Source organism: Bos taurus, chromosome 7 (genome assembly GCF_002263795.3).
Source record: "Bos taurus isolate L1 Dominette 01449 registration number 42190680 breed Hereford chromosome 7, ARS-UCD2.0, whole genome shotgun sequence".
NCBI classification, from domain to species: domain Eukaryota; kingdom Metazoa; phylum Chordata; class Mammalia; order Artiodactyla; family Bovidae; genus Bos; species Bos taurus.
The window spans coordinates 56,665,825-56,689,310 of NC_037334.1; the positions used below are offsets into that span (position 1 = coordinate 56,665,825).

The 23,486-nt window shown below is 38.8% G+C and overlaps 1 protein-coding gene across 2 annotated transcripts in view; it reads right to left on the reverse strand.

The window, feature by feature from the left end:
* The window catches only part of PRELID2 (PRELI domain containing 2), a 584,002-nt gene that overhangs the window by 228,565 nt on the left and 331,951 nt on the right, over positions 1-23,486 (reverse strand). For both annotated transcript variants that reach the window (XR_003035643.2, XR_003035644.2), the window contains exon 8: positions 9,855-10,015. The gene's annotated coding sequence lies outside the window, so the exon portion shown is untranslated. The remainder of the gene's footprint in view (positions 1-9,854; positions 10,016-23,486) is intronic.

Genomic DNA, 23,486 nt, shown 5'->3' on the forward strand with positions numbered 1-23,486 from the left:
GAGTGTAAAATTATGTAAAATGTCTCATTAATATTGTATGTTGATTGCTCATTGAAATGATATCTGGGGGATTCAGTTCAGTTCAGTTCAGTCGCTCAGTCATGTCCAACTCCTTGCAACCCCATGAATCAGAGCATGCCAGACCTCCCTGTCCATCATCAATTCCCAGAGTTTACCCAGACTCATGTCCATTGAATTGGTGATACCATCTAACCATCTCATCCTCTGTTGTCCCCTTCTCCTCCTGCCCTCAATCTTTCCCAGCATCAGGCTCTTTTAAATGAGTCAGCTCTTCACATCAGGTGGCCAAAATATTGGCGTTTCAGCTTCAACATCAGTCCTAGCAATGAACACCCAAGATTGATCTCCTTTAGGAGGGAGTGGTTGGATCTCCTTGCAGTCCAAGGGACTCTCAAGAGTCTTCTCTAATACCACAGATTAAAAGCATCAATTCTTCTGTGCTCAGCTTTCTTTATAGTCCAACTCTCACATCCATACATGACTACTGGAAAAATCATAGCCTTGACTAGACAGACCTTTGTTGGCAGAGTTATGTCTCTGCTTTTTAATATGCTGTCTAGGTTGGTCATAACTTTCCTTCCAGGAAGTAAGCATATTTTAATTTCATGGCTGCAATCACCATCTGCAGTGATTTTGGAGCCCAAAAAAATAAAGTCAGCCACTGTCTCCACTGTTTCCCCATCTACATGCCATGAAGTGATGGAACCAGATGCCATGATCTTAGTTTTCTGAATGTTGAGCTTTAAGCCAATTTTTTTGCTCTCCTCTTTTACTTTCATCAAGAGGTTCTTTAGTTCTTCTTCACTTTCTGCCATAAGGTGGTGTCATCTGCATATCTGAGGCTATTGAGATTTCTCCCAGCAATGTTGATTCCAGCTTGTGCTTCCTCCAGCTCAGAGTTTCTCATGATGTAATGTACTCTGCATATAAGTTAAATAAGCAGGGTGGCAATATATAGCCTTGACGTACTCCTTTTCCTATTTGGAACCAGTCTGTTGTTCCATGTCCAGTTCAAACTGTTGCTTCCTGATCTGCATACAGGTTTCTCAAGAGGAAGGTCAGGTGGTCTGGTATTCCCATCTCTTTCAGAATTTTATTGTGATCCATAGAGTCAAAGGCTTTGGCATAGCTAATAAAGCAGAAATAAATGTTTTTCTGGAACTCTCTTGCTTTTTCCATGATCCAGCGGATGTTGGCAATTTGATCTCTAGTTCCTCTGCCTTTTCTAAAACCAGCTTGAACATCTGCAAGTTCAAGGTTCACATATTGCTGAAGCCTGGCTTGGAGAATTTTGAGCATTACTTTACTAGCGTGTGAGATGAATGCAATTATGTGGTAGTTTGAGCATTCAGAAGAGAAGTGAAAAGCAAAGGAGAAAAGGAAAGATACACCCATTTGAATGCAGAGTTCCAAAGAATAGCAAGGAGAGATAAGAAAGCCTTCCTCAACGATCAATGCAAAGAAATAGAGGAAAACAATAGACTGGGAAAGACTAGAGATCTCTTCAAGAAAATTAGAGATACCAAGGGAACATTTCATGAAAAGATGGGCACAATAAAGGACAGAAATGGTATGGACCTAATAGAAACAGAAGTATTAAGAAGAGGTGGCAAGAATACACAGAAGAACTGTACAAAAAAGATCTTCATGACCCAGATAATCATAATGATGTGATCACTCATGTAGAGCCAGACATCCTGGAATGTGAAGTCAAGTGGGCCTTAGGAATCATCACTATGAGCAAAGCTAGTGGAGGTGATGGAATTCTAGTTGAGCTATTTCAAATCCTAAAAGATGATGCTGTGAAAGTGTTGCACTCAACATGCCAGCACATTTGGAAAACTCAGCAGTGGCTACAGGACTGGAAAAGGTCAGTTTTCAGTTCAATCTCAAAGAAAGGCAATGCCAAAGAATGCTCAAACTACCACACATCTGGGGAATATATTGGACTAAATGAAATATATTATTGAAATTAATATGAGTAACATTTTTTTCTTTTTAATGTGACTATTATAAAAATTTTAATTATGCCATGTTTACTTATATAACTCTTATTTGTGGCTTTTGATAGGTTTTTATGGATCCCCACTTTTCTATCCATACCCTCTTTCAGTGGCTACAGCATTTGTTGGGTGGCAGGGATATGGAATAACATCCTCTAAACTGAGAAGGAACTTTGAGACTGACACATGATGTAGGCAACTCCATAAATTGCAGCTATGAAGTTTACTGTGAATTCTTACCTATGGACAGGATTAGGTAGACAGAAATCAGAAGCATTTGTAGCCACATTCTGTACCCTAAAAGGGGTATGGGGTGGGGAAAGTATTTAAAGGGACTGAAGCTAAGAACAGAATAAGACTACAAAGTGAGAAGCACATTTACACTGATGGAAATCAGGGTGCAACACCCTCCCATCCCAGGTTGGGGCAGCGGTGTGGGGGTGGGGGGTGTGTTTCATGAACACTAACTGTGTCAGCATAATACATTCTTTCATTTTTCATATCAGATAAAGGCAAGAGTAAAAGTTGAAAAGAACTTACCTGACTTAGCCACGTTCCTCGTGAACCCAGTCACATAGAAGGTAGAGAGAGTAGGACTTTTGGACTGAGATAAAGGTCACAAAATGGAGTCAGTGTGGTTCAGCTATACAAATCTGCCCTCTTCTTTCTAAATTCCCAGCCAATGCACATACTGTTACCATCACCCAGAATGACTCTACCTCCTGTGCATCCTCAGGGCCCAACCTGAGTCCCACTTCAGGGACACTGTTCCCGACCTAACCATCCCCTGCATGTGTTTTCACAGCTCCCTGCTCCCACTTCCTTCACACTGAGCTGTGACCACTTGGCCTGTTTATCTTCTAAGCCCCCGATTTCAGGCACCATGCTTTTCTTGTTCACCACTGTATCCAAAACACATAATATGTGGTCAGTAAACATTTATTGGACCAATGTTGAATAACTAAGTTAAGTTGAATAAATAATAACAATAGTTATTAGTTAACAATGTTGATTAACAACAATAACAGTGTTGAATAACTAATACTCTCTCATACGTCCCCAGAAATTCAAATATCCATTTGCCTACCAGGAATAGAAAGCATACCCTATATGCAAATTTATGGCCTTTAACTTTTCTAGAATGTATGATCTTTTCTCTACTTCTAAATAGTGAGAGTGGCTCATTTGCATTTTTTTTACCTTTAACATGACTTAATGGAGGGATTTAGTCCCCAGAGAAATGAAAGAGGCTCCTTCGGTGAAAGCACAGTAATATGTTGCATACTTAACAGAGATCTTCAATCAAAAGGCTTGTGATCTAAGCATCAAGACAAACAGCTATCATAACATGTAAAACACACACTATATTTACTTTGCAGCTTTTTAATTATAAAATCAATGGAGTGTTAATCATTTAAGCATTAGCTTTCTCACTGGGAATGCCCTAACTCTTCTTTCTGAGGCATAAATTCATAAGTTGCTCCATTTACCCAATTTTCCAGGACAATTTCCATTAAAAAATATGAATATTTGATGAAAAGAAAACAAGTATAAGCCACTTCTCTGAAGTATCCAGTGACTTACTGGAAGAAATGAAGTCTATGAGTGAATTATTTGCTTTCCTATTTCCATCGTGAAACTGTCTTCGGCAGTTGTCTCTGAAGGTTGTTCCGTGCTTTATTTCAGAGCTGGTTTTTGTTGCAATGTGTCTATTTGGTTGTGAGTGTTTGCTTATTTATAGAGCAATAAAGAGATATCGGGCTTCCCAGGTGGCATGATGATAAAGAACCCACTTGCCAATGCAGGAGACACAGGAGACATGGGTTTGATCCCTGAGTTGGGAAGATCCCTTGAAGGAAGAAATGACAACCCTCTCCAGTATTCTTGTGTAGGACATCCCATGGACAGAGGAGCCGGGCAGGCTACAGTCCATGGGGTCATAAAGAGTCAGATATGACTGAGAAACTGAGCACAGCATGGCATATCAGTGTGTTTCCATAGACATAAACCATTGCAAAAATAGTTTAAAGCTGTTTGTTTCTTCTCCCCACTGTTTCTTCTGGTCTGTTTCTTCATTTACAGACCTCACTGTAAATGAAACAATTAGATATGTGTATGTAAATGTAAGTGAAAGTGTTAGTTGCTCAGTCATGCCCAACTCTGCAACCCCATGGACCGTATGTAGCCCACCAGGCTTCTCTGTCCATGGAATTCTCCAGGCAAGAATACTGGAGTGGGTTGCCATTCCCTTCTCCAAGGGATTTTCCCAACCCAGGGATCAAACCCAGGTCTCCTGCATTGCAACAGATTCTTTACCATCTGAGCCACCAATATGCCTTGCATTTTGCAGTTTGAAAACTGCCCTCACACAATTTATTCCATTGACCCTCAATGGAGGTGATCATTATCCCTAGTTTACAAATGAATCCACAGAGGACTGGAGAGGTGACATGCCAGTCCAAGTGCCACAGCCAAGATTCAATTTAAGATTCTAAGTTTCATCTTTTTTCCTCTACCTAAAACCTCCCTGATATCTGGTACACCTTTTTAAAGATTTGCTTTCACAAAATCTCTAATTTCGACTTGAGTGTATTACTTGCCTCTTTCCTGTCCAACTCAGAGTACTGGGCATATAGAGTGTACTCATTAAATATTACCTATATTATATTCTTTCTTTTAAAGTGAGGTTATTGAATGGAAAGGGGATTTTTCTAAAAGCTGGATTCTGTTTTACTGTATTGCTAATCTCCTTTAAGGCATGTGAGTATACTTCTTATTCCTTGGCTCTGTGTTTATATCATCTGCCTCTCTATGATTCCATGGTCCTATAAGGCAGAGGACAACTTCTTTGAGTGATGTCAATACTAGGGGCCTCTAATACTTGTCATAACTTAAAGCCCTAATTTTCTCACTAGAGCCTCTATAATTGTGCTAATTAGTACAGAATCTTTCTGGGCCAAAGGGAGGGCAAATATCATGCTCTCTGGTTTCAAATAGGGTTGATTTATTTTTTCTGTTTTCACTAGCTTTATTATCCTTCTAATTTTCCTTTATTTATTCCTAACTTTAATCTATTTTCCTAATTTATTCCTTTATTTTGCTTTATTGACTATGCCAAAGCCTTTGTCTGTGTGGATCACAACAAATTGTGGAAAATTCTTCAAGAGATGGGAATACCAGATCACCTTACTTGCCTCCTGATAAATCGTATGCAGGTCAAGAAATAACAGTTAGAACTGGACATGGAACAACAGACTGGTTCCAAATCAGGAAAGGAGTAAGTCAAGGCTGCATATTGTCACCCTATTTATTTAACTTACATGCAGAGTACATCATGAGAAATGCCAGGCTGGATGAAACACAATCTGGATTTGAGATTGCTTAGAGAAATATCAATAACCTCAGATACGCAGAGAACACCACCCTTACGGCATAAAGCAAAGAACTAAAAAGCCTCTTGATGAAAGTGAAAGAGGAGAGTGAAAAAGTTGGCTTAAAGCTCAACATTCAGAAAACTAAGATCATGGCATCTGGTTCCATCACTTCATGGCAAATAGATGGGGAAACAATGGAAATAGTGACAGACTTTATTTTCTTGGGCTCCAAAATCACTGCAGATAGTGACTGGAGCAATGGAATTAATACTCTTGCTCCTTGAAAGAAAAGCTATGACCAACCTAGACAGCACATAAAAAAGCAGAGACATTATTTTGCCAACAAAGGTCCATCTAATCAAAGCTATGGTTTTTCCAGTAGTCATGTATGAATGTGAGATTTGGGCTATAAAGAAGGCTGAGCATCAAAGAATTGATGCTTGTGAACTGTGATGTTGGAGAAGACTCTTGAGAGTTATTTGGACTGCAAGGAAATTCAACTAGTCCATCCTAAAGGAAGTCAGTTCTGAATATTCATTGGAAGGACTGATGCTGAAGCTGAAACTCCAATACTTTTGCCACCTGATACAAAGAGCTGACTCACTGGGAAAATCCCTGATGCTGGGGAAGATTGAAAGCAGGAAGAGAAGGGGACGACAGAGGATGAGATGGTTGGATGGCATCACCGACTCAATGGACATGAGTTTGGGCAAGCTCTGGGAGCGGGTGATGGACAGGGAAGCCTGTCGTGCTGCAGTCCAGTTCAGTTCAGTTGCTCACTTGTGTCTGACTCTTTAGACCCCATGAACCGCAGCACGCCAGGCATGCTGCAGTCCATGGGGTCGCAAAGAGTCAGACACAACTGTGTGACTGAAATGAACTGAACTGAATTTTTCTCACTTTTAATTTTCAAACCATGTCTTTCCACAGTGCTTAAAACCCATTTTCACAACCCTCTGAGGATTTCCTTGAACCCCACCCCTGCACCCCCTCCTGCCAATACTTTATAGTGTCCTCAGACTTTGACAAAAGAAGCCCTGAAATAAACATTTCAATCTATAGAAAAGTCCACCTGAATTTTTTTTCCATTTTGCTTTTCTCCATATAAATAAAATGAACCCTAATAAGAGTGCTTGAATCAGAGAATTTGATCTTCTGGACCAGGCCAGATGTAAATAAACCCCATAGTCAGTTGGTTTGATGAAAAAGGAGCATGTTTTTCTGAGTGTAAGAAAAGGGAGAAAATAAGAGACCCAAATAGAGAAGGAAGATAAATGGCAAGTGGTACATGGTAGTAAGCAATTAGAAAGTTTAGTTTTGGAAAATTATCATTTCTTCAATGAATGGTAGAGTGCCTGATATGTGCAAAATACTACCTAGAAAAGGTTTCACTTTTCTAAATTGTATTGCATCTTGCTTTCAAAATTAAACTCTATGGTTAGTTTATTACAGCTAGTAACAACTAGCTATAATTAGCTAGTTTATTATGGCTAGTATCAGTTTGTTACAACAGGTTTGTTACACCAAGCTAGTTTGTTATTATTCTAACAAACTCCAACATTTCATTTTCTATTCACAAGAAAAATTTACTCCTAGCTCACTAAAATCCAAATTCAGTGTTCCTAAACTCTAGGAAGTTCTCTTCCATGTGGAGAATCAGAGACCTGGACTCCTTCCCTCCTGAGCAATATCACTCACCATTTATGGGCAAGAAATTAATCATACTGTAACGCGTGCAGCAACAGAGGCTAGGAAATGTAGTCCAGGAAAAATAAAACCAAAAACAGATTTGGTGAATAGTTAGGAAATCTCTGGTACCAGCTTTGAAGTCAAACAAGCCTTGATTTGAATCCTGGCCCCATCACTGACTATGTGGCCAGGGACCACTAACCTAAATCTCCAAGCTTGTTCTTTTGTAAGATGAGGATTATAGTATTTCTCGATGCTCGGTTGTGAGGGTAAGTGATGTAATAATCATAACAAACTTCCAGCATTTCTTAAGTGCCAGATAACAACCCAGTTTTTTCCATATTACTAATATAATTTTCACAATCCACCTATAAAGTATCAGCTGTTATTATCATCTCCATTTTATAGACTGAAGTAGTAGTATATGAAGCACAAATAGAGCCAACAACTGTTCATAACCCCTGTACCCATATTCTTTACAATGTGATTTTGCAGTAATTCTCTTCAAAAGATAGAACCCCTACCCCGTGAATGTGATCTGATCTTATGACTTGCTTCTGCCAACAGAATGTGATGAGAGTGACACTACCAATTTGAAGCCTCGATTACTAGCTATTTTAGATCCACCCCACCCCCAATCACCATGTTAACAATCCAGGCTTACTTGGTGGAGGGAGGGAAACCTAGTAAGGGTGAAGTAATCTAGACCAATCCATCCTCCCAGCTGACTTACCAGCTCACAGACAAATAAGCTAGCCAAAAGGAAACCAGCCTGGCCTGGCCCAGACCATAAGGGCCACCCTGTCAAACTACAGTCTCCTGAACTTAATAAAGTCTATTCTAATCTTCTTTGGTGTGGTTTGTTATACAGCATTATTTGTGGTAATAAATAGCTGAGATAGAAGTTCCAAGACATCCTGTAACCAACTTAACACCACATATCAAATAAGCAATACAGCCAAAGTGAAACCATAACCTATGGAATTTAAAGCCTATATCATCAAAAAGAACACAAATAACCAATGTTGGCAAGGATTTGGGGGAAAAAAACCCTCCTACATGCACCCCTATGTTCATAGTAGCGTGATTTACATTTGCCAAGATACGGAAGTAACCGAAGTATCCATCAACAGATGAGTGAACAAAGAAGAGGTGGTGTATCTACACAGTAGAATATTACTCAGCCATAAAAAATAATGAAATAATGCCATTTCCAGCAACAGGGGTGACCTTGGAGGATATCATGCCAAGTGAAACAAGTGAGGCAGAGAAAGACAAATACTGTATGATCTCACTTACATGTGGAATGTAAGAAATACAGCAATCTAGTGACTATAACAAAAAAGAAGCAGACTTGCAGATACAGAAAACAAACTAGTGGTTACCAGTGTGGACGGGGAAGAGGGAAGAAAATAAGAGGGTGGGGATTAAGAGGTACAAACTATTATGTATAAAATAAGCTACAAGGATATATTATGCAAAGGATATATATTGGAATAAAGAAAATATTTTATACTAACTGTAAAAGAAATATAACCTTTCAAATTGTGAATCACTATATTGTACACATGTAACTTACATAATATTGTACATGAACTATACTTAACTTAAAAAATAAAAAAGAAAACAAATGCAGGTATCCAGAAAAATACATAAATAAAATATATATCTTCATTCGAAGACAGTTATCTCATCAAACCACCTGTTGAACTCCACAAATAAAAGCCATTAATACTATACAGTATTACTAAACTCTGAAATCCAGGGAAAACTAGTGTTTACCTTGTTCTTGTTAGTTGCTCACAACTGTTTCTCCAATACTAGCCCTCTGCCTGTCATGTAATAGCCTCAGTAAACATTAAGTGAATGAATTACTGAAAGTTCTATTCTCAGCTAAATCAACAATAAGCTCACCCTTGAGGAGCTGAGAGTTTAAAGGAGAGAAACAAACCCAGACATAAACAATGGCAATACAAGATGGAAAAGGTCATGTGTTACAGGCAAGGAGTTAATAAAGCATTCTAGGAACGCAGAAGTAGGAGAAGTTTCTTACTGCAAGGGAGGTGGTCAACTATTTCATTGAGTTGGTGATGTTTGGCTTTATCTTCAGCGATTGGACTTTAAACACCCGAGGATTATCAGCATGCATTTCAGGCAGGGGGACATCAAGAACAACTTAAGGAAGTAAGAAACAATGATAAGATCACAAGGAAACAGTGAATGGTTTCTTTGGGTGAAAAATAAAGTAAGTCTATTTCTTGAGTCAAAGATTTATGTAATCAAATTGCCCCACCCTGACACAAAGACTCTCAACAACCAGCCATGTCTGATTCTATGTCTTATCACCTAATTCACCTCTTCCTTATTCACTCATTGATTCTTACTGCTACACATTTGTTCATTCTTTAAAGAAAAAAAAAAAAAACCATTCATGACACAGCTAGGCATCATTTCTAAAGGTTCGAATGGAGAATGTATTTCATCTACTTCTTCTAAAACAGAGTAGAAGATGTTGAAAGGCAAGGACCACTTGTACTTTTCTCTTTCATTTCTCAAAGCACTTGCCACAGGATGATGCTCAAATGCAAGGTGAACACACAAATACACAAAAATAACCACTGGTTTTAAATTAATTTAAAAGTTGATTATGAGAAAACTGGCACTTTTTTCCAACAAGGTACTCAGTTAATGTTCATTATTGATCACTTCTATAAAGATCAATTGCATTTCTCATTAAATAAACTTAGTAGTAATAGGAGTCACTTACTGTGCTGGGCATCACGTTTGGGAAGCTGGCTAAGGTATGATCCTTGCCTTGATGAAGTGTAGAGATGTACATGCCAGGGACTACTCTAGGCTCTGAAGGTCCAGTGGTGAACAAGACGAAGTCTTTGTTCTCAGAGAGTTTCCAGACCAGAAAGGGAATACCTAGAACAAAGAAAAATAGAATTACATAAATTCAAAGATAATTCCCAAAAGGGATATATGCTATAAGATAATAAAACAATGTAATATAACAGAAAGTTATTGAGTCTAATTTCTTCAAATAGGGGTGCAGGAAAGACTTTCTGAAGAAATAACATTTAGGATGATGTGAGACAATCTGAGGACCAGGTTTTAGGTAGAGTGAGTGGCAAGTTCAAAGGCCTTACATCTACCTCACACCAGTCAGAATGGCCATCATTAAAATGTTGACAAGCAATAGGGGGCTCCCTGGTGGCTTAGTGGTAAAGAATCTGCCTGCCAATGCAGGAGACATGGGTTCAATCCCTGATCCAGGAAGATCCCACATGCCAGGGAACAACTAAGACTGTGAACAACAACTACTGAGCCTGTGCTCTACAGCCTAGGAGTTGCAATTACTGAGCCCATGTGCTCCCACTGAAGCCCAAGTGCTCTGGAGCCTGTGCTCCACACAAGAGAAGCCAGTGTATGCAGCTAGAGAGCAGCCCCCGCTCACACAACTCGAGAAAAGCCTGCACAGCAATGGAGACCAGCACGGCCAAAAATAAATAAATAAATGTTTCTCAAAGTCTACAAACAATAAATGCTTGAGAGGATTTGGGAAAAGGGAATCCTCATACAGAATTGATGGGAATATAAATTGTTGCAGCCACCCTGGAAGACAGTATGCAGATGTCTTGAGAAACTAAAAATGGAATCATCATATGATCCAGCAATCTCATTCCTGGGCATATATCTGGAGAAAATTCTAATTTGAAAAGATACATGCACCCAGTGTTCATAGCAGCACTGTTTACAATAGCCAGGATATGGAAGCAACCTAAATGTCTATCAACGGATGTATACACTGTAGATATGGTATGTACACACACACATATACACTATATTTAAATGGAGTATTACTCGGCCATAAAAAAGAACAAAACTTTGCCATCTGAAGCAACATGGATGGACCTTGAGATTATCATACTAAGTGAAGGGAGAGAAAGGTATATATTGTATGATACTACTTATAAGTGGAATCTAAAGCTAAATGATACAAATGAATTTATTTACAAAAGAAATAGTCATAGAAAATGAATACAGTTAAAAAAGTGGGGAAGAGGGGAGGGATAAATCAGGATTGGGATTAGGAGATAGAAACTACTATATATAAAATAGATAAACAACAAGGTCCTACTTTAGAGCATGGGGAACTATATTCACTATCCTGTAATAAACTATAATGTTAAAGAATCTGAAAAAGAATATATATATATATATATATATATATATATATAACTTTGCTATACACCAGAAACTAACACAACATTATAAATCAAATATACTTCAATAAAAACTAAACAAAGGCCATTCTTAAGTCTAAAATAAACTATCACATACATTGCATATGCTCTATTTTGAGTGAGGTAAGTACTTTAAGAGAACATAAAGAGATACTGGCATACTAACCAGCAGTGGGGTTTCACAGGTGGCTCAGAAAGTAAAGAACCCACCTGCAATTCCGGAGACCCAGTTCTACCCCTGGGTCGGGAAGATCTGGATTAAAGTTCAAAGCTAGCCACAGACACCACTGAGACAATGTCACTCAGAGCACTTGCAGAGCGAGCACGCATGTATGGACTGTGAGTTTGCCTGCTCTGTTAACTGCAAATTATCCCTGGCTGTCAACCATGAATTGGAGGCCACCCCTAACTGGCTTGGCTTCCTCTCTTGCTATCTGTCATGCTGTCAAGTTCTTGGCACCTTTGAAGGCCTGTGCTAAAATGGCAGCCTTAACCACAGCAATCTACTCGCCTGTTCCACCCACCAAGTCTGTCCCTGCCCAGAGACTCCTCGTCGGCTCAGGGTCATCAGCCAGCACACTTTTATCTATGAATGCAAGGTGTGTGTGCTCATACTCCTACTGAATCATGCTGTTTATCACCCCAGAAAACAATTTGTTGATCAAGACAAGTGAAAAAATACTTCATTTAGCAGTTCTGTATTAAATGCCTACTGAGATCTTAATTAAAATTTTCACGTTATGTATAAAAAATTATCTATACAGCTCTATCTATCTATCTCTGCCTGTAACAGGGACATGGGGACATGTGCTTTCCTTTTCAGACACATTTCCAGCTCTCATCCACCCTCCTTTATTGCTGGCGCTAAGTTTAGAGTGGAAATGAAGGCAGCTGTATACCTATGTCAGTTCCCTTACTGTTTTTACCTATAAGTTGGTCTAGGTGCCTAGCACAGAGCAAAGAAGTCAATGATTTCATTAAAGGGGAAGAGATAAATCAAAAACAAAATAATAACACCTTCCCAGAACCGTTAGATTAGGGGTGCTTTCTACTTATTTCCATAAGTGGCTATACTTTTTCTGTCATAGCATTGATGACATTTAATTGTTACAGTGTCTTTGTGGTATTACTTCAGTAAGGATAAGAATTGTATTCATCACATCACGCTATCTTCAGTGTTCAGCCATTTCTTTTTTTTTTTTTTTACTTTACAATACTGTATTGGTTTTGCCATACATCAACATGCATCCACCATGGGTGTACACATGTTCCCCATCCTGAACCCCCCTCCGTCCTCCCTCCCCATACCATCCCTCTGGGTTATCCCAGTGCACCATCCCCAAGCTTCCTGTATCCTGCATGGAACCTGGACTGGCGATTCATTTCTTATATGATAATTCATTGAATTAACGCACAAATGAAGTAATTCCTCAGAAGCACTTTTTTGGTCTAAAACAAATTCAAGGAATGAGTACGGTTCTCTTAAATTCTTCCTGCCTTTCACAACCCTGGCCATTATACACCACACCCCAAGGTATATCTTAATGCATTTTTTCTGTAAGACAGTTCTGAGAAAAATTTATTGCAGGTAGGGGCACAATATAAGGTGACATGGGCTATCAGTGCATAACCCATAAAATTAAGGAAATGCCAAAAAAAAGTAAAAGAAAACTGTATGCATCAGTAGAAATATGTCCTCTACTACTTCTTTCAAGCGATGTTCCCTAGCAACTGTATTTGGAACCAGGTTTTCAGGGGTTAAGGATCTTTCTTTCTGCTATGCTCCCCAGCAGAGTGCACAAGATCTCCACTGCATTTAGAGGACTTATGAAATGTCTGGGCTTCCTTGGTGGCTCAGACAGTAAAGAATCCACCTGCAGAGGGGAGGAGCTAAGATGGCGGAGGAGTAGGACGGGGAGAATACTTTCTCCCCGACAAATTCATCAAAAGAACATTTAAACGCTGAGTAAATTCCACAAAACGACTTCTGAATGCCAGCAGAGGACATCAGGCACCCAGAAAAGCAACCCAAGTCTTCGAAAGGAGAGAGAAGAAATACAGCTCCACTCACCAGAACACTGACACAAGCTTCCCTAACCAAGAAACCTTGACAGGCCACCTGTACAAACCCACACAGAGCAAGGAAACGCCACAATAAAGAGAACTCCACAAACTGCCAGAATACAGAAAGGACACCCCAAACTCAGCAATTTAAACAAGATGAAGAGACAGAGGAATACCCAGCAGACAAAGGAACAGGATAAAAGCCCACCAAACCAAACAAAAGAGGAAGAGATAGGGAATCTACCTGATAAAGAATTCCAAATAACGATAGTGAAATTGATCCAAAATCTTGAAATCAAAATGGAATCACAAATAAATAGCTTGGAGACAAAGATTGAGAAGATGCAAGAAAGGTTTAACAAGGACCTAGAAGAAATAAAAGAGAGTCAATATAAAATGAATAATGCAACAAATGAAATTAAAAACACTCTGAAGGCAACAAATAGTAGAATAACAGAGGCAGAAGATAGGATTAGTGAATTAGAAGATAGAATGATAGAAATAAATGAATCATAGAGGATAAAAGAAAAACGAATTAAAAGAAATGAGGACAATCTCAGAGACCTCCAGGACAATATTAAACGCTACAACATTCGAATCATAGGGGTCCCAGAAGAAGAAGACAAAAAGAAAGACCATGAGAAAATACTTGAGGAGATAATAGTTGAAAACTTCCCTAAAATGGGGAAGGAAATAATCACCCAAGTCCAAGAAACCCAGAGAGTCCCAAACAGGATAAACCCAAGGCGAAACACCCCAAGACACATATTAATCAAATTAACAAAGATCAAACACAAAGAACAAATATTAAAAGCAGCAAGGGAAAAACAACAAATAACACACAAGGGAATTCTCATTAGGATAACAGCTGATCTTTCAATAGAAACTCTTCAAGCCAGGAGGGAATGGCAAGACATACTTAAAGCGATGACAGAAAATAACCTACAGCCCAAATTATTGTACCCAGCAAGGATCTCATTCAAATATGAAGGAGAAATCAAAAGCTTCTCAGACAAGCAAAAGCTGAGAGAACTCAGCACCACCAAACCAGCTCTCCAACAAATACTAAAGGATATTCTCTAGACAGGAAACACAAAAACAGTGTATAAACTCTAACCCAAAACAATAAATTAAATGGCAACGGGATCATACTTATCAGTAATTACCTTAAATGTAAATGGGTTGAATGCCCCAACCAAAAGACAAAGACTGGCTGAATGGATACAAAAACAAGACCCCTACATATGTTGTCTACAAGAGACCCACCTCAAAACAGGGGACACATACAGACTGAAAGTGAAGGGCTGGAAAAAGATTTTCCATGCAAATAGGGACCAAAAGAAAGCAGGAGTAGCAATACTTATATCAGATAAAATAGACTTAAAACAAAGGCTGTGAAAAGAGACAAAGATGGTCACTACCTAATGATCAAAGGATCAACCCAAGAAGAAGATATAACAATTATAAATATATATGCACCCAACACGGGAGCACTGCAATATGTAAGACAAATGCTAACAAGTATGAAAGGAGAAATTAACAATAACACAATAATAGTGGGAGACTTTAATACCCCACTCACACCTATGAATAGATCAACTAAACAGAAAATTAACAAGGAAACACAAACGTTAAATGATACAATAGACCAGTTAGACCTAATTGATATCTATAGGACATTTCATCCCAAAACAATGAATTTCACCTTTTTCTCAAGTGCACATGGAACCTTCTCCAGGATAGATCACATCCTGGGCCATAAATCTAGCCTTGGTAAATTCAAAAAAATAGAAATCATTCCAAGCATCTTTTCTGACCACAATGCAGTAAGATTAGATCTCAATTACAGGAGAAAAACTATTAAAAATTCCAACATATGGAGGCTGAACAACACGCTGCTAAATAACCAACAAATCACAGAAGAAATCAAAAAAGAAATCAAAATTTGCATAGAAACTAATGAAAATGAAAACACAACAACTCAAAACCTGTGGGACACTTTAAAAGCAGTCCTAAGGGGAAAGTTCATAGCAATACAGGCATACCTAAAGAAACAAGAAAAAAGTCAAATAAATAACCTAACTCTACACCTAAAGCAACTAGAAAAGGAAGAAATGAAGAACCCCAGGGTTAGTAGAAGGAAAGAAATCTTAAAAATTAAGGCAGAAATAAATGCAAAAGAAACAAAAGAGACCATAGCAAAAATCAACAAAGCCAAAAGCTGGTTCTTTGAAAGGATAAATAAAATTGACAAACCATTAGCCAGACTCATCAAGAAACAAAGGGAGAAAAATCAAATCAATAAAATTAGAAATGAAACTGGAGAGATCACAACAGACAACACAGAAATACAAAGGATCATAAGAGACTACTATCAACAATTATATGCCAATAAAATGGACAACGTGGAAGAAATGGACAAATTCTTAGAAAAGTACAACTTTCCAAAACTGGAACAGGAAGAAATAGAAAATCTTAACAGACCCATCACAAGCATGGAAATTGAAACTGTAATCAAAAATCTTCCAGCAAACAAAAGCCCAGGTCCAGACGGCTTCACAGCTGAATTCTACCAAAAATTTAGAGAAGAGCTAACACCTATCCTGCTCAAACTCTTCCAGAAAATTGCAGAGGAAGGTAAACTTCCAAACTCATTCTATGAGGCCACCATCACCCTAATACCAAAACCTGACAAAGATCCCACAAAAAAAGAAAACTACAGGCCAATATCACTGATGAACATAGATGCAAAAATCCTAAACAAAATTCTAGCAATCAGAATCCAACAACACATTAAAAAGATCATACACCATGACCAAGTGGGCTTTATCCCAGGGATGCAAGGATTCTTCAATATCTGCAAATCAATCAATGTTATACACCACATTAACAAATTGAAAAACAAAAACCATACGATTATCTCAATAGATGCAGAGAAAGCCTTTGACAAAATTCAACATCCATTTATGATAAGAACTCTCCAGAAAGCAGGAATAGAAGGAACATACCTCAACATAATAAAAGCTATATATGACAAACCCACAGCAAACATTATCCTCAATGGTGAAAAATTGAAAGCATTTCCCCTAAAGTCAGGAACAAGACAAGGGTGCCCACTTTCACCATTACTATTCAACATAGTTTTGGAAGTTTGGGCCACAGCAATCAGAGCAGAAAAAGAAATAAAAGGAATCCAAATTGGAAAAGAAGAAGTAAAACTTTCACTGTTTGCAGATGACATGATCCTTTACATAGAAAACCCTAAAGACTCCACCAGAAAATTACTAGAACTAATCAATGATTATAGTAAAGTTGCAGGATATAAAACCAACACACAGAAATGCCTTGCATTCCTATACATTAATAATGAGAAAATTGAAAGAGAAATTAAGGAAACAATTCCATTCACCATTGCAACGGAAAGAATAAAATACTTAGGAATATATCTACCTAAAGAAACTAAAGACCTATATATAGAAAACTATAAAACACTGGTGAAAGAAATCAAAGAGGACACTAATAGATGGAGAAATATACCATGTTCATGGATTGGAAGAATCAATATAGTGAAAATGAGTATACTACCCAAAGCAATTTATAGATTCAATGCAATCCCTATCAAGCTACCAACGGTATTCTTCACAGAGCTAGAACAAATAATTCCACAATTTGTATGGAAATACAAAAAACCTCGAATAGCCAAAGCTATCTTGAGAAAGAAGAATGGAACTGGAGGAATCAACCTACCTGACTTCAGGCTCTATTACAAAGCCACAGTTATCAAGACAGTATGGTACTGGCACAAAGACAGAAATATTGATCAATGGAACAAAATAGAAAGCCCAGCAATAAATCCACACACCTATGGACACCTTATCTTTGACAAAGGAGGCAAGAATATACAATGGATTAAAGACAACCTCTTTAACAAGTGGTGCTGGGAAAACTGGTCAACCACTTGTAAAAGAATGAAACTAGAACACTTTCTAACACCATACACAAAAATAAACTCAAAATGGATTAAAGATCTAAACATAAGACCAGAAACTATAAAACTCCTAGAGGAGAACATAGGCAAAACACTCTCCGACATACATCACAGCAGGATCTTCTATGACCCACCTCCCAGAATATTGTAAATAAAAGCAAAAATAAACAAATGGGACCTAATTAAACTTAAAAGCTTCTGCACAACAAAGGAAACTATTAGCAAGGTGAAAAGACAGCGTTCAGAATGGGAGAAAATAATAGCAAATGAAGCAATGGACAAACAACCAATCTCAAAAATATACAAGCAACTCCTACAGCTCAACTCCAGAAAAATAAATGACCCAATCAAAAAATGGGCCAAAGAACTAAATAGACATTTCTCCAAAGAAGACATACAGATGGCTAACAAACACATGAAAAGATGCTCAACATCACTCATTATCAGAGAAATGCAAATCAAAACCACTATGAGGTACCATTTCACGCCAGTCAGAATGACTGCGATCCAAAAGTCTACAAGCAATAAATGCTGGAGAGGGTGTGGAGAAAAGGGAACCCTCTTACACTGTTGGTGGGAATGCAAACTAGTACAGGCACTATGGAGAACAGTGTGGAGATTCCTTAAAAAACTGGAAATAGAACTGCCTTATGACCCAGCAATCCCACTGCTGGGCATACACACTGAGGAAACCAGAAGGGAAAGAGACACGTGTACCCCAATGTTCATCGCAGCACTGTTTATAATAGCCAGGACATGGAAGCAACCTAGATGCCCATCAGCAGATGAATGGATAAGAAAGCTGTGGTACATATACACAATGGAGTATTACTCAGCCATTAAAAAGAATACATTTGAATCAGTTCTAATGAGATGGATGAAACTGGAACCTATTATACAGAGTGAAGTAAGCCAGAAAGAAAAACACTAATACAGTATACTAACGCGTATATATGGAATTTAGAAAGATGGTAACAATAACCCTGTGTACGAGACAGCAAAAGAGACACCGATGTATAGATCAGTCTTATGGACTCTGTGGGAGAGGGAGAGGGTGGGGAGATTTGGGAGAATAGCATGGAAACATGTATAATATCATGTATGAAACGAGTAGCCAGTCCAGGTTCGATGCACGGTACTGGATGCTTGGGGCTGGTGCACTGGGACGACCCAGAGGGAGGGTAGGGGAGGGAGGAGGGAGAAGGGTTCAGGATGGGGAATGCAGGTATACCTGTGGCGGATTCATTTCGATATTTGGCAAAACTAATACAATATTGTAAAGTTTAAAAATAAAATAAAATTAAAAAAAAAAAAAAAGCAGAGACATTACTTCGCCAACAAAGGGAAAAAAAAAAAAAAAAGAATCCACCTGCAATGCAGGAGACCTGGGTTCAATCCCCAGGTTGGGAAGATCCCCTGGAGAAAGGCATGGTAACCCATTCCAGGATTCTTGCCTGGAGAATTCCCATAGATAGAGGAGCCTGGTGGACTACAGTCCATGGGGTCACAAAGAGTTGGACTTGACTGAGTGACTAAGCTCAGCACATGAAATCTCTAGGAATCCATAGACTTGTGCAGGCAGGGAATTACCTTGTCCTGGTGGCACTACCAATTCCCAGGTGGTTCAATGGTAAAGAATCCACCTGCCAATGCAGGAGATGCAGGAGACACAGGTTCAATCCTGAGTAAGGAAGACCCCCTGGAGTAGGAAATAGCAACCCACTCAAGTATTCTTACCTGAAAATCTGATGGACAGAGGAGCCTGGCGGGCTATAGTCTGTGGGGTCACAAAGAGTCGGAGGCAACTGAGCACGAACAGGAGCAAGCAAGATGCACTGCTCACCTGGTGGATTTCATAGATCTTTGTATCTACTAAGTCACTTCAGTCGTGTCCGACTCTGTGCGACCCCAGAGACGGCAGCCCACCAGGCTCCCCTGTCCCTGGGATTCTCCAGGCAAGAACACTGGAGTGGGTTGCCATTTCCTTCTCCAATGCATAAAAGTGAAAAGTGAAAGGGAAGTCGCTCAGTAGTGTCCAACCCCCAGCGACCCCATGGACTGCAGCCTTCCAGGCTCCTCCATCCATGGGATTTTCCAGGCAAGAGTACTGGAGTGGGGTGCCATTGCCTTCTCTGTTGTATCTACTAGGATAGTTTTAAAAACAGATAGTGGATAGCTCCATGTTCTAACAAAAATATTTTGTCAGGTTTTAATAGGCAGAAATGAAGGACTTGAGCCACTCTGAATATATGCACCATGAATATCCTTCAATGAACTCCTGGCTTTAACTGGCCATAGTCAGGTCTTCTATATTTCAACTAAGGATTTCCACACAGTTCATAAAAATTTATCATTAGCTACTTAATTCAGCCTATAATAATAACAAATAACTTCAGCTAGTCTCCAATAATAGCATGCCTTATTCAATTTAGTAAGTGATTGTAGTGCTATCAATATTAAAAAGTAATTCTACTAATAACTTGTATTTGTATATTTTAATGCATGATCTCATATAAGATTCACAACTTTGAGAGGCAAAAACTGAAGTTATCTCCATTGTACAGATGAGGAAACCAAGGCTATCTGAGGTCAAATAACTTTCCCAAGAGTCATTGCCAGTATGTGATAGAGGCAGGATTTCATATGATATCCAGTCTTCTTTCCTTATACCAGCAAAGCCCTTCCTCTTGGACCAGAGAGTCATCCATGACTACCTGCTCAGCCTGAAAGAGAGCAGGAATCACATGCACAATGAGTTGAACCCTCAATGTTGATATGCCATGACCATCCCTGATAATCACCAGGTTACCAGGCAACCATCTGTAAGATGAAGAGCTTGGGAAGATGAGATGATTGAGAGAAAAATTAATCAATCCATTTTTGCCTTCAGAATTATGCCTAATGCCTCTCTGCCATTAGCTTTTTCTCAGTAATGAAATAATCTTACTTTTTCAAAACCTTAACAAATTATATGTCCATCAAAAAATATTTCCATTGTTTCAATGACAACTAAGCTTGCTACATAAAGACCAATTATGCATAGATTTGATGTGGATGCTTATCTTGAAAGATCTGCATTTTTGTAAATGATACTTCCATTTTACCTTATACCAGTGTATTTTTTCTTTGAGTATTTCTTAAAAGATATCAGTTAAAATAAAGTCAATTAAGCTATCATCCTACCCCATTCAGAAGATAAGGGGTTTTTATGGTTGGGTTGAAAAACCAGCTTGTTAATATCCAGTTTAAAGTTCTTTTACCCAGATCTTGCTCCTTTCTTTGTGCTCTTTTCCTCCTTCATGCTCTTACATTTCAAATCCTAGAAGTTGTCTATTCAAAAATACAACCATCTACATTTTTCCCTTGAAACTACATAAATAACAGAAAAACACACATGCACACATATATATCTTTCAGTTTGAAAAACTATCCATTTATCTCTGAATCCATATTTTAGATGCATTGATCACATCTGAAAGTGTCTTGAAATGTATATCTTGCAAAAGAAACCCCTGGGAGACAGACACAAAGGGATCATGTGCTTGGGATATGTATAATGGTAATCAGTAAGTACACAGTGTTCATCCTAAAGCAATTGGATAAGTGCATGTAAATGTTTTAAATGGAAACATCAACAGCAATTTTAGAAGATATAAGGATGAGAATATCAGGCAATCAGGAAGATTACCAATGCATCATGAGTTTTCAATTTCCATCCTCTGTTTTGTTTTCCCCACACAAACAAAAACTTTACTGTTTTTTTTTTTTAATAAGATTTAAAGAAATAAATCAGGAGAAATCGGTCTAAAATTTGAAATTTAGTTTGTCTTAAAAATGGAAAGATCTGATACCGTTAGACATAAATTTCTCCCTGGGAATGACTAGTGGAGGCTGAGCAGAGGCTGTTCCCTTTAGCAAACAGGGACGTTTCCATAGTTTCACCCTTCATTTCATTCATTCCCCTTACCTAGCTCCTGCTTACAGGTATTAGGTTTTTCAGCCTCCAGTCTAACCTCTCCTACAAACATCTGTCTTCAAAATTTTCCTTATACTTTAATACTTCCCTCTCCCTCACTACCTATGTCCAGGTGGTCACCAGATCTTTGAAGGTTCACCTCTCAATTGTATCTATTTCTGCCTTTCCTTCAACTTGAAATGTCCCCACCATTTTTCCCTATGGCTCATCTGAACTGCTCTCACAGTCAACCAAACATGGGATTTCCAGGCTCCCCTGTATCTTCCAACCTATTGCTTCGGTGTCCTGATTGAAAGTGAAAGTGCAAGTTGCTCACTCCTGTCTGACTCTGCAACCCCATGGACTGTAGCCCGCCAGGCTCCTCTGTCCATGGGATTCTCCAGTCAGGAATACTGGAGTGGGTTGCCATGCCCTCCTCCAGGGGATCTTCCCCAACCCAGGAATCGAATCCAAGTCTCCCACATTGCAGGCAGATTCTTTACTGTCTGAGCCACGAGGGAAGCCCTGGTGTTCTGATTATGTGATTCCATTTCCTAAAATGTTCTTTCTATGATGGCTTATAAAAGGTTCAAACACTATAACTTTTTAAAAGAATGTATTTATTTGGTTGTACCAGGTCTTACTTGCAGCAACCAGAATTTTTAATCTACACTGCAGCATGCAAGATCTAGTTCCCTGACTAAGGATCGAACTGGGTTTCCATGCATTGTGAGTGTGGTTTATTAACCACTGGAAAACCAGGAGGCCTTGCAAATAGCTGTAAAGAAGAGACGTGAAAGGCAAAGGAGAAAAGGAAAGATATACCCATCTGAATGCAGAATTCCAAAGAATAACAAGGATAGATAAGAAAACTTTTTTCAGTGATCAATGCAAAGTAATAGAGGAAAATAATAGAATGGGGAAGACTAAAGATCTCTTCAAGAAAATTAGAGATACCAAGGGAACATTTCATGCAAAGATGGGCTCGATAAAGGACAGAAATGATATGGCTCTAACAGAAACAGAAGATATTAAGAAGAGGTGGCAAGAATACACAGAAGAACTATACAAAAAAGATCTTCATGACCCAGATAACCACAATGGTGTGATCACTCACCTAGAGCCAGTCCTCCTGGCTAGGTGAAGTTAAGTAGGCCTTAGGAAGCATCACTGTGAGCGAAGCTAGTGGAGATGATGGAATTCCAGCTGTGCTGTTTCAAATCCTAAAAGATGATGCTGTGAAAGTGCTGCACTCAATATGCCAGCAAATTTGGAAAACTCAGCAGTGGCCACAGGGCTGGAAAAAGTCAGTTTTCATTTCAATCCCAAAGAAAGGCAATGCCAAACAATGCTCAAACTACCGCACAATTGTACTCATCTCACATACTAGCAAAGTAATGCTCAAAATTCTCCAAGTCAGGCTTCAATAGTACCTGAACCATAAAATTCCAGATGTTCAAGCTGGATTTAGAAAAGGCAGAGGAACTAGAGATCAAACTGCCAACATCTGTTAGATCATAGAAAAGCAAAAGAGTTTCAGAAAAACATCTACTTCTGCTTTATTGACTATGCCAAAGCCTTTGACTGTGTGGATCACAATAAACTGTGGGAAATTCTTATAGAGATGGGAATACCAGATCCCCTTACCCACCTCCTGAGAAATCTGTATGCAGGTCAAGATGCAACAGCTAGAAATGGACATGGAACAAGAGACTGGTTCTAAATTGGGAAAGGAGTACATCAAGGCTGTGTATTGTCACCCTGCTTATTTAACTTATATGCAGAGTACATCATTTGAAATGCCAGGCTGGATGAAGCACAAGCTGGAATCAAGATTGCCGGGAGAAATATCAATAACCTCAGATATGAAGATGACACCACCCTTATGGCAGAAAGTGAAGAGGAACTAAAAACCTCTTGATGAAAGTGAAAGAGGAGAGTGAAAAAGTTGGCTTAAAGCTCAACGTTCAGAAAACTAAGATCATGGCATCTGGTCCCATCACTTCATAGGAAATAGATGGGGAAACAGTGGAAACAGTGTCAGACTTTATTTTTGAGGGCTCCAAAATCACTGCAGGTGGTGACTGCAGCCATGAAATAAAAAGACACTTGCTCCTTGAAAGAAAATCTATGACCAACCTA